General features: G+C 45.7%; 1 long non-coding RNA gene across 1 annotated transcript; it reads right to left on the reverse strand.

Annotated features, from left to right (window-relative positions):
• Positions 1-2,750: 2,750 nt before the first annotated feature.
• On the reverse strand, positions 2,751-7,810 carry LOC146435961 (uncharacterized). The gene is made up of 2 exons (XR_014852862.1): positions 7,619-7,810; positions 2,751-3,251 (listed from the first exon to the last, which is right to left on the reverse strand). It is a non-coding gene; the product is annotated as an uncharacterized LOC146435961 (long non-coding RNA).
• Positions 7,811-19,843: the final 12,033 nt, after the last annotated feature.

Genomic DNA, 19,843 nt, shown 5'->3' on the forward strand with positions numbered 1-19,843 from the left:
GCTGCATTTGCTCTGCATAGATCTGGTAGGAAAAAGTGTCGAGCCCTGAGTGTAAATATTACAGTATCATGTGGTGGGTTTGAGGGGAAGGTGAGAGTCTTGCAAACCTGATTTGGCAGCTGCAAAAATAGCACTCAGGCAAACAGATGGTCTCTGCAAGGAGGGAAGTCTTTAAAAGATTCACAGATTAATGAGCCCTGCCAGGATTTTAGTGGTTCCTACCAAAATTCCTATAAATCTGTCTAACTGGGCAGGGAGGAGGCGGAGACAAGAGGAATCAATAACTTCCCCAGACAGCTCATATAGCCAAGGTTAGCTGACAAAGGCTTCAGAGCTGGAAATCTGGAGAGCAATTACAGAGGCACAGTGTCATCCTTCAGGAAGGCAAAAGCCACAGTGTTTGTCATGTACTCTCAGTGCTCTGGGGACTAATTGCAGCCACCTGTGATCAAGGAGATCAGCTTGGTGATACAGGAAGGTGAGGTGTCAGCCACACTGAATTATTGGCTCATCCTGGGAACTCTGAAATTTCTTTTGAGGGAGTGAAAGCATCCTCTGTCCACTGCAGGTCGGAGAGAGACCACACCTTCACCTGCCTTTATTAGAAGCAGGCCCAGACAGCACATAACCAAGGCAGAATATTTACAACAGCCAAAACCAGTCCTTCCTTCAGACAAATGACATCTCACTTCCATTCTCATCTCCAAGATTTTCTCCCTGCTCAGTGCTATGTCAAGCATAGCAAGATGCTTTCACCAAGCTGAAAATAAAATGTTACAATTGTCACTGGCCAAGATTAGCCACAACAGGTAGAAAACAGAACAGGCTTTCATCCCAAACTTGGAACAGGAGCAAACTATGCTTTTGGGAATGACCAGCAACAGAAAGAGAGCACCAGAAGGATCTGATCTGATAATTGTCCAGCTGATCATCTATCTAGCTGATTTTCTCTAGCAAAGCAACTGCTGTCCCCAGAACACTGAGTGAAAGTCTGCCATGCTAGGAGACAGAATTGATTAAGAAATTGATAATGGAATCAGAGGAGAACAGCAAGGAAAATTATTCATGAGGCTGTCTATGAAGTTTGTAACATGGTGCACTTTACAACTCACTTTCATTTGCTTTTCTGCAAACATTCATCACTAGTGTTTGACAGCAGGAATGATCTGGGAGGAGTTTCCATCCTTAGTCACTCGGAGCTGCCTCCATCTTATAATAAACACAGCCACAATTAACGGAAGTGGTGACCTTCTTGGCAATCTCTGAAAAGAGGACAAGACTCCTTGGGAATAGTGAATTAAGCAGATTATTACCACTTAAGTAACCTCTGTAAGTCACGTTGTGGGTGAGGCGTGTTGCTGGGGTAAAAAGAAAGCTTGCTTGTGACTGCTCAAATGGCACGTAAGTAGTTTTTTCAGACAGGTCTCCTTAAAACTGGATTAGATTTAGTTTAGGTTTTCTGATATTGATGTTTTTCACTACAAGCACCTCCAGCTGTCTTATGAAGAAATTCAAGACTGCCTTGGTGTGGTCAGACTCTTGGGTGTGGGGTGGGAAGCCTGGGGTAAGATGCAGAGCAGGGACTGCAGCTCCTTGGAGCTGAGCCAGGCAGGGTAGGGAGACAGGCATGCAGGCTCCTGAAGGGAATCAGAATCCCCCTGACAGCATGGAGATGGCAAAATCCTGGTTATGTGACTTTCCTGGGGTCATCCTGTGAATCTGTGGCATCATGGTAGGGGGCACAGGAGGCAAGGGGCAAAGGAAAGAACTCACTAAATCAGTCAACTTGGAGTGTTGCCTGCAAACATGAAAGAAGTCTGGATAATGCTAATTTGTGTATTGTTATTAAAAAAAGAGAGAGAGAAAAACATCTGTGTTTCCATTCCATGGTCATGCAAAGTCTAAGAACCTTTACTCTTCTTTCTTATTAAAATCTGAATGTATGGATAACTATTTTTGTGGGATGGGCTGTTCTGGCACTGATGTCTTGGGCTTTTAAACAGATACAGCTGCTGCAGGACTGCTGGAAATGGGGCTTTAAGTATATGACATCTTTCACTTAGCCAAAACCTCTGCCTCAGTGTACCATAGAGCTGCAGCTGATCCAGGGGTGCCCTTTGGACACTTGCCAGCCTGGCTGCAGCTGCTGAAACACCACAGAGCTGTGGCAGCTTTGTGATTTGCTTGGTGTCCACCTGGCTGCTCTCTGGGAAGCTGCAATCACTTCTGCCACTGAAATAACTTACAACAATTCTTGAGATGCTCAACAGTTCAGCAAGTCCTTCTTTCAATATATAAGTAAATGTTCCAGCCTGCTCTGGGTGCTGGAGGCATTCAGGAAGTCCAGATCAAACATTTTATGTTTTAAAATTGTAACTTCCTTGCAATTTCCTAATTTGGTGCATGGAGGTGCTTTTTCCTTCTTCCTCTCCAATTCTCATCCAGGGAGAATGTGAGGACTGAATTTCCCGCTCTGCCTTTCCTGCACACTCCTCACTGGAGTGGAGCAGTGAGGCCAATCCCAGCATTTTCACATGCAGGGATTGGCCTCACCCCCTAAGAACTCTAATTTCAGGGCAGAGCCAGGGTTGTTTCTGCCTCTTGACATTCCCCAGGGCTGCCTCTTGCAGTTCTCAGTGATGCCTTGTCCACACTGTGCCTTTACTCCCCTTCAGCACAAGCCCAAGCCAATATTTCTGCTTTATCCCAGATCCATTCCTCATCAATCACTTTATTAACCCACAGAAATGGCAGGAATCAGAAGTAGCAGGTGAATGCTTGCCTCTGGAAATGTGATTTACAGCTAATCAACAGGGCTGGCACATAAAATCATCATTATGTTGTGCAGAGCAGATCCAGATGTGCTGAAGGGCCAACCCCAGGCCATCACTGCAGCAGCTAATGTGCACTAATCAGGGATCCTGGCCTTCTTGAAGTACAGTATCAGTGTATAGTTAGATACATTATATTATAATATTATACTTAAAAGTTCCAAAACATTGTTAATGACAAGGTGTTAAACTTGCATGGAATAGACGAGAGAAGCCCAAAGGCTGCAGAGCTGAAAATTATACACCATTCATATTCTTTTCCTTTAATTTAGAAAGCAGCAGAAGCCTGAGAGAAATTTGTCTTGCAGCAGAGCCCACATCTGAGGAAATTCCACGTATGGTCAAATGTCAAGTTGTTTCTCTTGCAAAGGGCAATGTGGCAATCGTATTTCCATTTGCAGAGAAGTTTTTTCCTTTGAGCTGAGTTTTTCAGCGGGGGGAAGGGGAGGGAGAGAAAGTAAAGTGAGCTTTTCCTTTCAGCACACATGCATTCAGAAATCTGGCTGCTCATTTTTAAAAGGTCATGGCTCCCTTCCCTGCTCCTCCCCGTGGCACAGCCAGGCCAGCCACACCTTTGCCAGATAAAAGTTAAGCCCTTGGAAAGGCACACAGTGCTTAGCACTGAAATTACCAAGACTCCCATCCACCCATCCAGAGGCAGAGTTTGTCCCAGTGCTTTCTTGCCATTCAAATATTCCTTTTCATTGCTGTTTCCTCAAGAAACAAGATTTGCACAGTCCCTTTGGTAATAAATCCTCACCACACAGCCTAGTTCTGAGCAACAATGAGGTTCACAACGTGCTAGAATTCCTACAGCTTCCAGAAAGCATCTGGGACTCTTTAAAGGGGAGAGGCAGGACCAGTTCAGGGTGCCTGGGAAGAGGCAGGTGGCACTGTGACCCATGGTCAGTGTGTGTGGCTGGGGTGGCCATGCAGCACACACAGAGCCCCAGAGCCACCTGCATGTGCCACCCCATCCCTGCCAGCAGCACAGCAGGGTGACACGGACACAGGAGGAAGAGGGGATCCCAAATGGGAGGCTGGAGTGTCAGGCAGTACTGCAGTGGGGGTGGCTGGAGGGGCCATGCAGGACTGCCTTGGTGTGCTGGGGAGAGAACTTGGGGTGTAAAAAAGGAATCATCCCAGCGAAAAACAGAGGGAGAAGCCAGCCAGTGTTCATCAGCACTGCGGGGTTCAGGGTCTGTTCCATCCCTGGCCAGCCTGCCAGGGCCCACTGCCCACAGATGCCCTGCACCCACAGGGCTGTGCTCGACCTCAAGCCCTGTAGGGCTCAGCCCTTTCAGGAGGACGCTGAAAACACATCTCTCGGTTTCTTGAAGTCATCTTTATCATCTTCACCTTCCTGCCTACACTGTCCCCTTCCTGCACTGCTCAGAGGAGGGAGGCACAGCTTTCCCAGCTGTGAATGCTCCTCCGTGACCATTTCACTGCTTTGCCAGGTCATCACCAATCTCGGAGGAGAGCCCCGAGCTCTCGCTGTTCTCCTTTCCATTTTCCCTGCTTGCTGCTATTTATTGCTCTGCGGTATTCGGGGGAGGAATGCAGCCTGTCCCAGGGAAAGGGCTGCTGCCGCCAGCACTCAGCAGGCTAAGTTTAGTTCCTGGCTCTGCCAGGGATCACCTCTCCAATGCTAATCAAAGATTAGATTTCTCCCTGCCTCAGTTTCCCTCTGTAGACAGCAAAATTCCCTCTCATAACCTGCCTGGGGTGGGAGCTGGCTTATACAATGTGTTCAAAGTGCTCCTGTCTCTGGAGCTCCTGCCCTGGCTGGGGATTACATCTTGGGGTGTCTGAAATCAGTACAGCCATGGTATGTTTTCATTAAGCATCTTATTACACTTTCGATATGAAATACAAAAATAGTAACTAGAGCTTAATTATAGTTCTTCACATTATGCTTTTTTTATTTTGTATGCAGTTCCTTTTAATTAGCTGTAATTCTCTAACAAATAAAATTACTTTGGGATTAGTTTGACAATTCTGGATGTTGATGTGAGAGCTGATGTGGCCACAGTCAGTCAGTCAGTCTCAGAGCCCTTCCCGGAGGTTTCCCAGGAAGAAGTCAGTCTTTGGAAGTGTAACCAGAGCTACTCTCTGTGTTGTAGGAATGAAATGGCAAGAGTCTATGAGCAACAAGAAAAGAAAACCTCTGTATACGAGCTGAATTTGGCTTGATGCTGTCTCTTTAAAAAATTGCTCAAATAATACATTAAAAAGCAAACCTCTTCTATCACATACATATTTCATCTGCACCTTGGAACTGTAATTAATGGCATGGGAGGCTTCATTTGACAAGCTGTCCTCAGGGCAGACTTTTTACTTCTATCTACATCAACAATGCTCTCTGCTACTGTTTCCCTTGGCAAAACTCCTCAGCTTCACCCCTCTCCGTAGCAGGGAGGCAAGCAGATGTGAGGCTAATCCACATTTCTCTCTCCATTGATGAATACTTCCCTCAGATACAATAGGACTAAATAGAATAATTTTTCAAAGATGGAAGAAGACACATAGGGATGCACACAGCAGGAGGTGAAGAGAAAACTCCTGTTTGTAAAGCCTGCCTGCTGTGTGAAATGATCAATGCTAATTCAAACTGAATACGATCGAAATGAAACACCAAGGGCCAAATTAGTCCCTGGTGCAGCACCAGTAACCCAAAGGCAGATGATTTGATTTCACTGAACTTAAGCCAGGAGTGAACTTGACCCCCAGTGTTACGTGGCCTCCAACAGTACAGCCAAGAAACCTGAAATACATCACAGGCATCCAAACAGGGGTGTTCTGGCTGTGGCTGCTGCCTCAGTGCATATGTCAAGTTTTCAGTTCTTGAGCACTGTCAGCCCTGACAGCTATTTCTGATGGCCATTTACCCCATGCTTTTCATAGCAATGGTGGTCATTTACCTTTGCAAAGGCTTTCCTTGCAGAGGCTTTCCAAAAATATGAGGAACAAATTAGCAATTAGGTTTGTGCACCTACCGGATATTGGACAAGCTGTATTTTTCCTAACCAATTCAAATGGGGGAAAAAAAATGGGAATAAAAAGTGGTAACCTTTCTGGAAGATCTGCCTGATGTAACACATGCTTGTACAATGTGTACTGAATCCATCACAACGCAAGTCAGCCTGCAGCAGGATGGAGATGCACTGACATTAACTACGGGAAGAACTGAGGTGGTATGAGCCATGGCATCCCAAGGGCTTTCAGACACTGATTTATGGATCTTAGGCTGTGAGCAGGAAAGAACTTAGGTTTCTCTTTTCCCTTCATTTTTGTGGCACGTAAAAGCTGAGGCTGCTCGCCCTGGTTTCTCTGAGGAGCTGTGTGGTGCTGCAGTGTTACCCTGCAGCTCTCTGAGGGACATGTGCCATCATGGCAAGGACCATTTCCAGGCTCAGCCCAGCCTGTCTGCACAGACTTGTCCTGCTTGGCCAGGGCCTGGGCAGCCACCCAGCACCTGGACAAGGAAGAACTGAGCTCAGTGGGAGATTTGCCACCAGCTCTCAGGGTACAAGGCCAATATCCAATAGTGTGTAATACTTACAGCCTGGTTAGAGATCCTGTTCTTTCCCCTGAGCATTTTTAATGCCCAAAAGTAGAATTTCATGTTTGGTGTTCTGGCTCTGGGGTTTATCCTGCTGATCATCTGCATTAGCATTGTATTGAGCTATTTCATCTAGCATCTGGCAATAGCTAACACTGCTATCTCTTCTCACCAGTGATTCAGATATATGCATACATTGCCAGGTTGGATGGGGCCCTGAGCAATCTGGTCTAGTGAAAGGTGTCCTTGCCCACGGCAGGGGGGTTGGAACCAGATGATCTTTAAGGTCTCTTCCAACTCTAACCACTCTATAATTCTATAAAATCTCAGACATGGGATGCCTCTGCAAGCTCAAACTATTGGATGAGATTTTATGAAGCCATAGCCAACACTTGGCTTTTTATCTGGCTCTCTTTCTAGATTGAATCTGGGTTTAATTTGGCTTTTGTATCTTCCAAAGAAGGATTTAATTCTTTTGGGTAATTTATCCACACCTTGTTATCCACTACCTACATGTCCCTTACGGTATAATTTAATACTGCAAAATACTGCTTCAAGCTCATATCTATAGCCCCAGAAATAGTTCTTTTGAGTAGCATCATTGATTTTGTCAGTATTAAATGTTGCAAGACACAAAACACACAAGAATGAGGGAAACTATAAAAGTTTGAAATTTTGAGCCTCATACAGATATGTGATATTTCCAAAATGGCTCTCAAAGCATGGGCACTAATAAAACTCCATGGTGAGGTGACACAGGTTATTAACTCAGTGATGAAGAGCACATAAAGGAGACAGACACATCAATATTTGTTCTCCCTTGCACAGTGCACAGAGGGAGAGTGCCCTAGGACTGGGGCAGAGCCTTGAGAGAGCCCTGTCACTGCCACTGCCTTCTCAGGCTCAGCACCATGGAGGGATTTAGGCACTGTGTCTGCTTCTGAGGGGACTGGAGGGGCTCATACCCTGAGGAAAGCTGCACACTGCAGGCCTGGGGAAGCTGGAAAGGAGAACCTGCCAAACCAGGTCCTATTGCCTTGACTGGCCCCTAGAGGGTGAGGCATCATTTTGCAACCATGCATGAGGATTTGAGCATCTCTGTGAGTGCAGTGTCACCTGCAGAGTCACCAATGCCTTGTGAGGATGACAGGGGAGAGGGAGGGCTGGGACACAAATACCTGGTGGCAGCATGGCCCCATGTGACCTCCTGGAGCATATTCACCCAACGATGCTGCAGCACAGGCTGCTGAAATTGCAGGACATCAGCTGGATCTGCTTGTCTGGTGGGTGCCAATGGTGGTGCCTGTGGATCTGGAGAGAGGGCTCAGCTCTCTCCACTTGGGCAAGGAGTTTCTCTCCCACTCATCCTCTCCCTGCTGCACTCACCCCACCCTTGTCATACACCACCACACACTCCTGCTCTGTCCCTCTATCACCTGCTGGAAAAGAGCAGCAAAGCCGGGGTGATTAAAGATAACGAGCAGCTGATTAGCACTGGAAAACACAACTGAAAACATTTGGTTTCAGTTGCCTTTCTTGTTGAGTTAATTAATATAAAACACAAAGCCTCTCAGCTGTATTACCATGCCTGCTTGGCACAGAGCACTTTAACTGAACAGGTTTGCAATTAATATTTGTGTTGATTTGCACCCTTCATTAGCATAACAGAAGAGACAAATAGCACCTTTCAGATGATTCCCAGTGATGTAGTTGCTCTCTAGGCTGTTACCCACTTGCTGTGGGGATGCTTGAGCTGCAGGGAAGGTGCAACACAGTCCTTCCACAACCACAAGACTTCCTGAAGAAGCCATGCTAAGGAGAAATGCCCACGGACCACCTGCTTCACGGTATTTAAACTGGACTTCATACAATGCTTCAAAGTTTGTCAGCTGCTTGAAGAGATGTCATTCAGGTCAGTGAAAACTTTGACTGTTACACTAGGGAGTGTATTTTTGGATCCTAGACTGGTGGTTTGGAAAGCTCAGGGCCGTGTTTTAGTCTGAACTGCAATCAGTAAGGCCATGAAAGCAGAAATAAATGTTCATATTTGTTAGGTTACCCTGCCTATGCTCCAGGTTTGCAAATTGCTTGTAAACCCTGTGGACATATCTGACTGCCCTCTCCTGGAACATGATGGAGTTGCTATTGCAGTCTTCTCACCAACTGAACATTAGACCTATAGAAATTACATTTTTGGCTATTTTAGTTATATCACATGTAGAACATGTATATAACACATACACATATATTCCATGTATATACCATATAAATATAAACTATATGCTATATGTGTAACATACACTGGCATACATATGTATCAACCAAAGGCATAAATGTGTGAATTTTCTGCAATTCTAAGAGCATGGTTATAACTGATTTACCTCTTCATGCAACAGTTCATAAGTACACTTGCTCTTTTTACAGCTACTGACACTATCAACTTACTAGATTCACTGAAAAACATTTTAGTAACTGGTGCAAGTACACCCATCTCTTAGCTACATTCCCTCTCTCACCTATACATTGCATTAATCATAGTAATGACTGAATAGAAATCAAGGATACACACAGATTTATTGTGCTTTTTAAAATTGCCATCTATTTTTAGCAGTTTCAGCAAAATCATACATAGTATCTATCTCTCTGTAAAGAATTAAGTAATTAATACAAGGGTTTTTTTTAAAAAGCTAATTTCATGTTTTTATAAATGCTTATTGTTTGGAAAAGATTGCAGTAGTTTCTGTTTAAATTCACTTTTAAGGAGTTCCTTACAAGCAGGTGACCAGGTCATTATAGTTATAACTAGACCAGGTTTCTCAAAGCCCCATCCAAAAACCTGTGGAGCAGAAAGGGCAGGTTTACACCTCACATCATAATATCTGGCCTAGTTTTTACTACTGTATTAAAATGCTTAATTTGTCTCCAGCGTGGGAAAGAGGATGTGTAATTAATCATTTAGGAGGCTCATTAGGTTTGCCCTATATTTAGTATTACATTGGTTGAGGTCTTTTGGCACCTGGAAGTGTCTTGCAACATCTTCTGCAAACAGATTGGCACCTCTCACTAGCACAGGGTGAAGCAATAAAACCAATCAAATTCATTATCCCTCCTTTATGTTGGTGCTACTCCATTAATTTTAACAGCCTCCCTTGACACACAGAGGTATAAAGGAACACCAGGCATCAGCTTTGCTATTTTTGGAAGCTGACTTCAAAGTAGGAAGGTCAGAAAAGCATGTGTGGGTTTATTTAAACCTTTTTTTTTTTTTTTTACCCTTCAATTTTTTTTTTAATTTAAAATCATTAATTTTAAGGCATTTTAATGGAGAAAGAACCTAAAGCAGATATATTTGCTTTAACAGAAAAGAGCATCATAATTTGAAGTTAATACTAGGAAACACTTCATTCAATGAGAATTAGGGGTCTGGCTGTGTCTTAAGTTTATGCATGTTTTTTTAAAGGTTGGCATAGATACTACAGGGACTTCCACAAGGACAAATTCACTGAAAGAAGCAGGGGTGAGCTGCAATTGTTCTTTCCTATTAATAGAGGCAGGGATGCTGCAACCCATGGGGTGGGAGAGCAGATGTAGCCTTTTCCCTGCTACCACCAACATCATAGCTGTTCTGGGAGAGTTCCTTGGTGTCAGCTGATGGGGTGAGCCTTGGTGAGCTGGGAAGGGACACCATGGTCATCCTCTGAGAGCCTAATGGATGAGTCACATAGGATGTCTCCATGGTTTGTTTAGTCATCCTTACAGGAAAAAAACAAAGAAACAAACACACAAAAAAACCTCAAAAACCCAACTCTACACTATGTGGAAATGTTGTAAGTAGAATGTTTTAAACAAAGACCACTGTGTATCAGTGTCAGCTCATCACATCAGGAATGGCTGGTAAAGGTAACGTGAGAAATAGCCATAGTCACCAAGGCTATGTCCAGCTTTTACCTCCACAGGTTCAGAAAGGCTTGAAGAACATCCCATGCTCTACAAAACAGCTGAATAAACCTGTGCTGAGTGAAACACACCAGCTAGTTCAAATCTCTTGCCTAATCAAGCTAATCTCTCAAGCAGATAGTCATCAAAACCCAGGATTCTGCTGTAGCTGTGAGGAGCTACTCTGCAGAGAGGGGCTGGAGTGAGATGAAAATGGCCAGCCACCTCTTCTGGGCAATATCACTGGAATCAGCAGGGAAAAAAAGTGAACACCAGGTAAAAATACACAGCAAGAGCAAAACATGAGAGTGGGCAGCTGTAAGATCCATTAGCTCATTAAGGGTGGAGCTGTTGGCCTGCTGGGAAATTATTGTCCACTTTATGTCTTGATATTGGAAAGAAATTAACTAAAAGAGCCAAGGCAGTTTTAGCACTTGAGCTGCTTAATTATGCCTTTTAAAGTTGTCTTTGAAGCCATGGAGTGAAGGATGAGCGAAATGCTCTCTGAAGGTCCTTATTAGTCATTCCCTTCTCTGATGGCAATAATAATTACATTGTCCTACATTGGAAGGAGTGTTCCTAGTGAATCCCCATACTCCTGGTAACATTTCCAGCAGGGCAGGCCGAGATAATGATGTGGGTAATTAGAGCTCTAGCTGCAGAGTAGGAGAGCTACGGTGGTGAGCTGTGAGTGTCCCTCCTGGGCAGAGCATCCTCGCCTCACCTCCCAAGGCTTAGGCTAGAGGAGAAAATCCTGCAGCTGAGGGGAAGTCCTGCTCAAATGATTTGACTCCTCCTATGTGTGTGGACTCCAAGGGAAATTCCTCCCTTATTGTTGTGGCTGCAGACAAAATAATAGATGAGATTTTTGTTAGATTTGATTTTTGTTAGATTTTTAACCACTAGAAACACCATTACTGTCCTTCAGTCTGTGTGCTGCATGGTGTACCACAGAAGCTGCTGAGGAATATCCTGTCTATCAAACATTGAAACCTATCCACTAATGGCAAAAAAAGACCCATAAAAAGGCAGTGGCATCTGAGTGGCATCATGAAACAAATGTTTCATGTGACATTCGCAAAGCGAAACTGCCCAGAAATTGCATCCCTGGAGCACCTGCACCTGTGGCAGCAGCAGCTCTGGTGAAGCAGCAGCCGGGCAATGGCAAATTGCAATGGGACTTTCCCTGGCAGCACCTGACACAGGCATGAATAATGAAGGGACTCATTAATCATTTACAGAATAGCTGCTCCTGCGGATTCGTCAGTATTAGAGACTCATGTTGAGGTCTTTCTCTTTTGATCCCACTGAGCATTTTGTGTTTGGCAAGGTCATGCTGTCCCTAGGATGGGAAAAGTCACACCAGGAGAGGGTTTTGCAGCCCATAAGCTCAGCCACTTCGGGATCCCCGCCCAAGCTCACAAATCCTAGCACTGATCCAAGCACGGACTGGCCGTGAACCCAAAGGGATGTGCGCTCTTCAAATAACAAGTACACATGAAAGTGGGAAAAACGAAAACGTGAAGTTGTAAACTGTTTTAAAATGTAGCTTTTCCCCCTCTCCATCTCCGCTCGGTGCTGTGTAGCTGCTGGGAGCTGCCCATGCCCATGCTGTCCGGGCAGTCGCAGCCGCGCTCGGGCTGCAGCGAGCGCTGCCGGCCACAGGAGGGGAGCGCTGCCGCACGCACCGGGAGCGCTGCCGGTACCGCCCGACGGGAAACCAGCGCGCTGGGCGCCGGCAGGGGCTCGGGGAAGGGCGCTGCAGGGAGGATGGAGTGATGGTGACCATGCTCCAGCCTTACCGTGTGCCAGTGATGGTAATAGATGCGGGCAGCCCGACACTGTGCCCCGAGCGGGAGCAGTGTGTGCAGTCACACCCGCGGGGTGTGTCACGCGTGGCGTGGGGCTCTCTACCAGCCAAACGTGCCAGATGCTCTAACCACGGGTCAGGATCTCGCTGTGCCCATGTCAGTGCACACCGCACTGGGGGAGGGATGATGTGCTGGGATTTCATGCTTCTGGAGCTTTTATCCACCAGCTAAGATCCTTCTTCATTGCATCTGAAAAAAAAAAAAAAAAATCCCTCCTTAATGTTCATACGGTTGTTTGTCTGGTTTTGGCGGACATTTCTAGATGTGTAGCTCAGGCAGGGCATGGTGTGCCTGCTCTGATCAGTGCCTGGCTGTGGGCATACAGAGTTCAGTAGCTTAACCAGAGTTTGGGAACTGTGGCTTCAAGGCAAATATTGGGCTGGATCCGAAGCTTGTTGAAGTTAACAGGGCTCCCACAGGGGTTTTTAATCAGGCCTATCATTAATTCCCTAATGAAGTTAGCCGTTTATCTTTATTAGATGGACTCTTCAATGAATTGATTTAATCTAGAAGACTTCTCCTCCCTGACAGATTTTCAGAGCCCCATGCACTCCTGATTCTGCGCGGAGCCCAGCCTGCCCTCAGCCAAGCATGCTCTGCTTCCCAAGGAGCTAATCAGCTGGCCCATCTCCCCTCAATCAATAAGCATTTATTCTAATTGAAACCAACATCGACTGGATACCAACCAGGAATGTGAAATGCTCTATAAATAATGTGCATGAGCTGGAGCCTGGGAGTTGGCAGTGGCAGGGCTGTCAGTGGGAGTGCTAATGGGGGGAGGACACATGCCACCCAGTGCTCTGTCACTCTCCCAGTGCCCTATTTACAGCTCTCACCAGGGAGCTCCCTGTCTCACTTTGATGATGAATTAGCTTCCTCTGATGGATCAACCTCCCAGTCCCCCATTGCAACACCTTGCCGAATGCATTGCCCAACGAGAATTCCTCATTAACATATAAATCATGATGTATTTCTTTTTGACACCCCAGGCAAAACAATGAGCTGAGAGCTCCCCCCCATCAAGTTTTTCCCTGAGGGGAGAACTTTCATTGATTGCTAAATGGAAGGTGGAAAGAGTGAAATCATTTAATTGTATGACTCTTCTGATGTGCTACAATGTAGACTTTAAGTAAGCATATGACTTCCCCATGAAGGATGCTCTCTCCACATTTTACTGCAGGATAAAGTGTGATTCTTCTCTATTATAACCAGTTATTATAGTAAGTGTCAGTTTACCAACAGGATCAGGATCTTTTGAATACCCCACCTGCAATGGGGATAAAATTAAAATTCACAGATAAGGTTTAAGACCAGAAATCTGTCACATCTGTCCAATCTTTTGTAGACAGCCCTGTTTTCTCCATGCTACATGGTGCAAAGATACAAGGTGGCTCTGAGTCAGGAGCTGAGCAGCCACCACCAGCACTGCTCTGTGCTGAAGTTAATAAACACTTTTCATAGTCAGTCTGGGAAATACCAGCAAAAACACCTCGAGGCATCCAGTGTTTTATATCTAGCTCTGCTACAAACTCATAGGGTGATGGTAGGTGACTGCCTGTATGGACAAGTTAGGATCATCTGAATGAGTAAATTTTCAGTTCACTCACTAGAGCAAATAAAGAAATTGCCCCAAATTACCCCTGTTTCTCATTGGCTAGACTATGCAGAAGCTCATTTCTGATTCTGGATTTTCATGTGGGTATGTCATGGGCTAATAGCAGTGTGACAGCTGTATCTGCCAAATCTGGCTTGAAAATGAGAACAGGAAGCACCACATTGTCCACTGAATCAGAGGGATAACACACTGTAATTCCACCTCAAGCCTTAATAATGCATCCAGGAAATGGACCATGTCACCATGTCAGCAGGAAGGAGATTTTGAGCACTTGAGCCTGCAGTGTAGCCCCTTGGAACATCCTCTTCCTCCTCTGGAGCTGCAGCAGACATGGCATGCAGGACCTACCAACCCCATCACTAGAACAGCAGCAGTGCCTGGAGAAGTAATGAGCACTGTGAGAGGGTTCACTTTGGATGAATGGCAAGGAAACCTGCTGACAAACATTCTCAGCACATCCTGTGTGCTCCTCTGACTTCCACACCAGTGGCACAGCCCACATAATCTAATCTGTCCTTCCCTCAGTCTCAGGGAAGCCTGTCCTGCGGTTCTCCCATTCCCTGGCATGCCTGGTAGATGAATCAAACTTCCATATGGTACATTTGGCATGAAGTGCCTGTCTGGAGAGCACAGCAGATGGTCTTTAAGGAACAAGATGTGGTTGCTTCCCACAATACCTCATCCCAGACAGTGCAGCAGAAAGCCTGTGAGTGTCTACTTCCTAGTTCTACATATGTATTTTTCACAGGAGTCCCCAAGGTCTCAGGGCAGCTGCAGAGAGGGAATAGCTGAAATACCCAGCCCAGCACCTGAGACCAAGGTGAGCATTTCCAAGAATGTGATCATTTGCAAGGCTGGATCTACAACGACAATTCTCACCACATCCTTCCAGCCAGCAATCTGCCATCCCCTAAGCTCAGACAGCTCAGCCTCTGCCCAAAGCATTGCCAGTGCTGCCCTGCCCCTTCCTCTCCTGCCTCCTTTCAACTCCATCTCTTCCTCCACAGCAGCTCTTCCTCCAAAGACTTTCTCCTATGCTGCCTTACCTGTGCTACTCAGGTCGAGGACAAATGCAGTTAAATCAGTGCAGGCACCATCTTCTTTTCTCCTTTCACCTTTTCTGGGAAACTTTCTAATTTCACACTAACATCCATGGACAATTGAAATTTTGTCAGTTTCAACAGGAATAATAAGAATGGCTTCACTGTTGCAAATTTGCCTTTTTGCTGTCCTACCTTCTGTCAACGCTGGGCAGCAGCTTACCTGCCTTTACATCAAACACTAAGTGCAGCCTCCAGATTTTTGCACACACAAGCCAGCTCATTCTCCCTTTGACCATCTGTTTACCATCCATTTGCTACATTACATGAGATTTAAAGCAAGAATACATTTTTTTCTTGTTTTGTGTTTACATTAGAGAGATTGGTATCAGTTTAATTAAGTCATCTTAAAATAATTTCGTAGCAGGCACTGTTTTCCTTGTGCAAACAGCAGAGCAGTGTAGCTCCATCCAGCTCTGCTGTGGTGGGGCTGAGCCAGCTGGGAAAGAGGGGAGCCTGCAGCAATGCAGCTTGGGGTCATTGCCTCCACCAGCACTGCCAGAAGGAGAACTTGGAAATTCCAGCAAGTCTTCTCTGAAAGGTGTCCTCTGTTAAGAAAAAGGATACATTAAAAGGAAGCCTGGTGCCATTGCTGCAAGGGGGGGCTATAAAATAGGGCACAGAAGGCATGTTGCTCCTAAATCTCAGGCTTTTCTGCCATTTATGCATCACAACATCCATTACTTTCATTTGTGCACAGTGCTGTTTTCAGTTTTCCAACTTTTTGAGGTGCTTTTCCCATACCAGCCAGCTCTTATCTGGTACACCACTGTTAATCCACAGTTGTCCCAGAACCACCTGCTGATCAAGTCCTCTCTTTTATTTTCCCTTATGTTTTTCAGAAATTAGTGAGGAGCCTGGACTTCTGACTGTTTGCTGAATACTTCCTTCACAGTTTTTAGCTGTGGGCTTGAGTCATGGCTGTGGATTCTCCTCTACTGACTCATACAAGGGGAAAAGAATCCATCTCCGTTAGAAGGCTGAGTGATCAAAATGATTTACACCCATCATGCTTTTATCCCTTTCAAATGTACCGTGTGTCACACAGACCCAAATTATGAATGTCTTGTGAGGAAATGAAACCCACTGAGAGTGACTTTGAGCATGCCAGTTCTTGGGGAGCCTCATGTTTGGGAGCAGCTGTAGGAAGATGCACCACAGTGACAAAGCTGCCCACCAGCTGCCACCAGCAAGGGTGACTAAGGGGTGAAAGAAGCCAAAAAGAGGCTTATGGTCATGTGTGCTAGTTTTGGCTGGGGTAGAGTTAATTTTCTTCCCAGTGGTTGGTATGGGGCTTTATTTTGGATTTGTGCTGAACACAAGGTTGGTGATAGAGATGTTTTTGTTATTGCTGAGCACGACTTGCACAGAGCCAAGGCCTTTTCTTCTTTCTGTACTGCCATGCAGGGAAGTTGGAGGTGCATGGAAGGTTGGCAGGAGACACAGCCAGGACAGGTGACCCAAACTGACCAAAGGGATGTACTGCACATGATGTCATATGTCCAGACCATTTGACATCATGTGCAGTATATAAAGCAGAGGGAAGAAGGAGGAAGGGGGGACATTTGGAGTGATGGTGTTTGTCTTCCCAAGTCACCATTACATGTGATGGGGCTCTGCTCTCCTGGAGGTGGCTGAACACATTCCTGCCTATGGGAAGCAGTGAATTAATTCCTTGTTGCCCTTTGCTTGTATGCACAACTTTCGCTTCCCCAATTGAACTGTGTTTATTTCAACTGATGAGTTCTCTACCTTTTACCTTTTCCATTGTTGATTCTCTCCCCAGTCCCACTGGTGGGGAATTGAGCAAGTGGCTGCCTGGGGTGAAACCATGGCATCATGGTTTCCATGATATCATGGAAGCTGCATGCCTGGCTCTGTCACCAAGCACATGGACTCATGGGGAACACAGCCCTGCCTTAGAAGAAAGCTCTCAGCAACAAGGAGCAGTGCAATAATCAGTGCATGAAGCACTCAAGGGCACATGGGAGCTTCTCTGGGGCTTCACCAAGTGCATGACAACCCCTTCTTCAACAGCCATCATCTCAGCCTGGCAGAGCCCCAACAGCTGGCAAGCTGAGGAAAGGCATGGCTGTCTTTGCTGCTGTTGTGAGAGAGCAGATTGCAGCCAGCAGTAATCAGGCCAAGAGTCAATACAAAGGAGATGCATGCAACCTCTTATAGGTCATGTAAAATGCTCAGCACTTCTGCCATCCTGGCCTTACCCACCGTGCTTTCAAAATCCAAGTTAGTGGGTCTGCAGAATCCCTTTGTGCAGTGATGTATCTAGAGATTTGGGGATTCTGAGGCCAAGAGCTTTACTGCTGGTCACATGAACCATGCAAGCTGTAGTTGCACAATAGTTAAACATCCCTAACCAAGTGTTTCACCTGGTGTGCTGTTCCAGTCCCTCCTGTATACCCAGTTGCTGGCATGATGCTTTTCTGAAGTCAGCTCAGGGAACTAAACCAGCAGAAAACTGACCTGGCAAAAAAACAACTGCTTTCTGCTAGGTAAGCTCCTGCACTGGCTCATTGCAGTATCTGGGAGATGGGAGTGCCTCTCAGGGTGTATCTCCATTTGGGGAGGTATTTCCATTAGGCAAGAGGGGGACCATGCCAGCACTGACCAAAGTAATTTTAGAATGATGTAGCAGAGCAGACTCAGTTGCCCTATCACACAAAGGGAATCTAGACACAGGAGTCCAGGTATGGTGATGAAATGCAGTGTCTCACATGTTCAAATATGAGATCTCCCCTGAAATCCTCGTAGAAGAGTTCTGACATGTGCACTTGTGTTGGTCACACTGTGTTTGCAAGTAGGCTGTCTGGGGAGGTTGTGGAATCTCTCTCTTTGGAGATAATGAAAAACCACCTAGGTACAGTCCTGTGCAATTGGCTGCAGGTGGCCCTGCTGCAGCAGGGAGGTTGGACAGGATAACCTCCAGTGCTCCCTTCCAACGTCAGCCATTCTGTGATGATTCTGTGTCCCATTAAATACAGTTCAGAAGCAGCTGTAAGCACAGGAGTGCCAGGGTGGAAGGCCCAGGCCCAGGGAGGAGAGCCAGAGGGCAGTTTCCTATTTAAGGTGAGTCAGTCTCAGTCTGCACCCACCATGGATGGAAAAGTGGGTTTTTTGCCGTTCCCTGGTTCTTGCATCCACATTCCCACTGCCTTCCTGGCCTCCAGACCACACTCATGCAACCACATGTTCACACCAGGGAGCTCCCTGGCTTAACACTAATACCTGTTCCAGGTTCATTTCTGTCTCCCTAATGCCTGTTGATCTCTCTGGCTGTAAATCAGCCCTGCTGCAGGGGATGGTGCAGGGGAAGTGGTGGTAAAGCTTTTCCAGAAACACAGATTCATATTTGTTTTAGCAGAGCACGAAACCACATGGGCAATGCTCCTGTACCGTGGTGCCTCCAGCCAAATCTGCCACAGATCTGCCTTTTCTCCTGTCTTTTCCATGCCCCCGACCATTCTCCAGCCTTTCTTTACCAATATATTCTAATTCTTCAGCAACCTCCCCCTTCCACTGGCATTTATCCAGCCAGTTTTTTCTCACTAACCTCATGAACGTATTTTAATGTCTTTGCTCAGAAAATTTTCTGCCATTTTAGTGGGTGAAATTGGTTTTCAGGGAGCAGGAGCTCAAGGTAGCTGGCAGAAGCACAGAGGCAAGGGCAGACAAGGAGTTTGTGAGACCCTTTTGGCAGTGATGAGGTGCTGCTTTGGCTTGACAGACCAAAGTAAGATGCTCCTGTTTGTTCTCACTCTCCAGTTTAATTACTTGTGTTCTTTCCTCTCCTGTACTGATAAAAATGGAGTTTGTGAAATGTGAACTGGGCTTGTAAATGTAGTTCACTTTTTTCCCCCCAGCCTCTGAACCGACCCATTTAACAGCTCACTAGCCCAAAAAGAATGCTATTATATGACTGGATTGTGGATAAACAGTAAGTTGATAGCTGGGCTGAGATGCAAATCCACAGATAACATTTGACTCCAAGGGCAGAGGATCTCAGAAGCCCTGGCTGTACTGTAGCTCAGGAGCAGCCCTGGAGGAGCAGAGGGAAGAGCCAGCATGCTCACAGGCAGCCCCTTCCCACCCTGTCCTCATGTTTAAAAGCAAACAAATACTGAGAACAGAAAACAGAGAATTATTAAAATATATATATTCCTGCCATTCTCTGTATGGTGATCAATCCTCTTTTCTTCTTCCAGAGAATATATTAGTGAGAGTAGGCTAATAATGCAGAGACATCTGGCTGAGACTAGAAAGAGTAGCATGTTTATGCATTATTGATGTGCTAGGAAAAACAGACTTCTGTGGCCTGACTGTATGTATTGGATCAGTATGGAATGGCCTTTATAGGAGAGTTAGCACTGATAACTGGTCCATTTTGCTTATCTTTTGCAATGGAATAATCTCCAGGAAGAGGCATGTTTATTTTGTCAAACAGTGAAAGAGATTATGTTTTGAAATAACCTTTACAGAGAAGTTAGAGCACAACACTACTTTATTCCTAAAAGAGAGAATGTGATCTGGGAAGCAATGCAGTGCAAGCAGAATAGGGAAAATGCAAATTTCCACCTTAGCAAATCTGTGATCACAAACTGTGTCTTTGGGGATCCTTGGTTATCTGAGAACAGTGGTGCTCCAGTCCCACCAGTGAAACAGAAAACTTTTGAGGGGAACACAAAATTGCAGTGGGGCTTCCTGAGGCATAGCTTTGGCACAGAGGAGATTCATTTTGTTGACTGGGTTATGCCTTGACAAACATAACACAAGGAAGCTAAAAACCCAAAGCTTGTGCTATAGGACAGGGGGCCATTGGGGCTGCCCAGGTATGAAACATAATAATCAGTTTTATCTTCCAGCTTTGTCTTCCTTTGATTTATTGGCTGGATATGTGACAGTTAAAT

This window comes from Lichenostomus cassidix, chromosome 5 (genome assembly GCF_008360975.1).
Source record: "Lichenostomus cassidix isolate B80296 chromosome 5, HeHo_3.0, whole genome shotgun sequence".
NCBI classification, from domain to species: Eukaryota; Metazoa; Chordata; class Aves; order Passeriformes; family Meliphagidae; genus Lichenostomus; species Lichenostomus cassidix.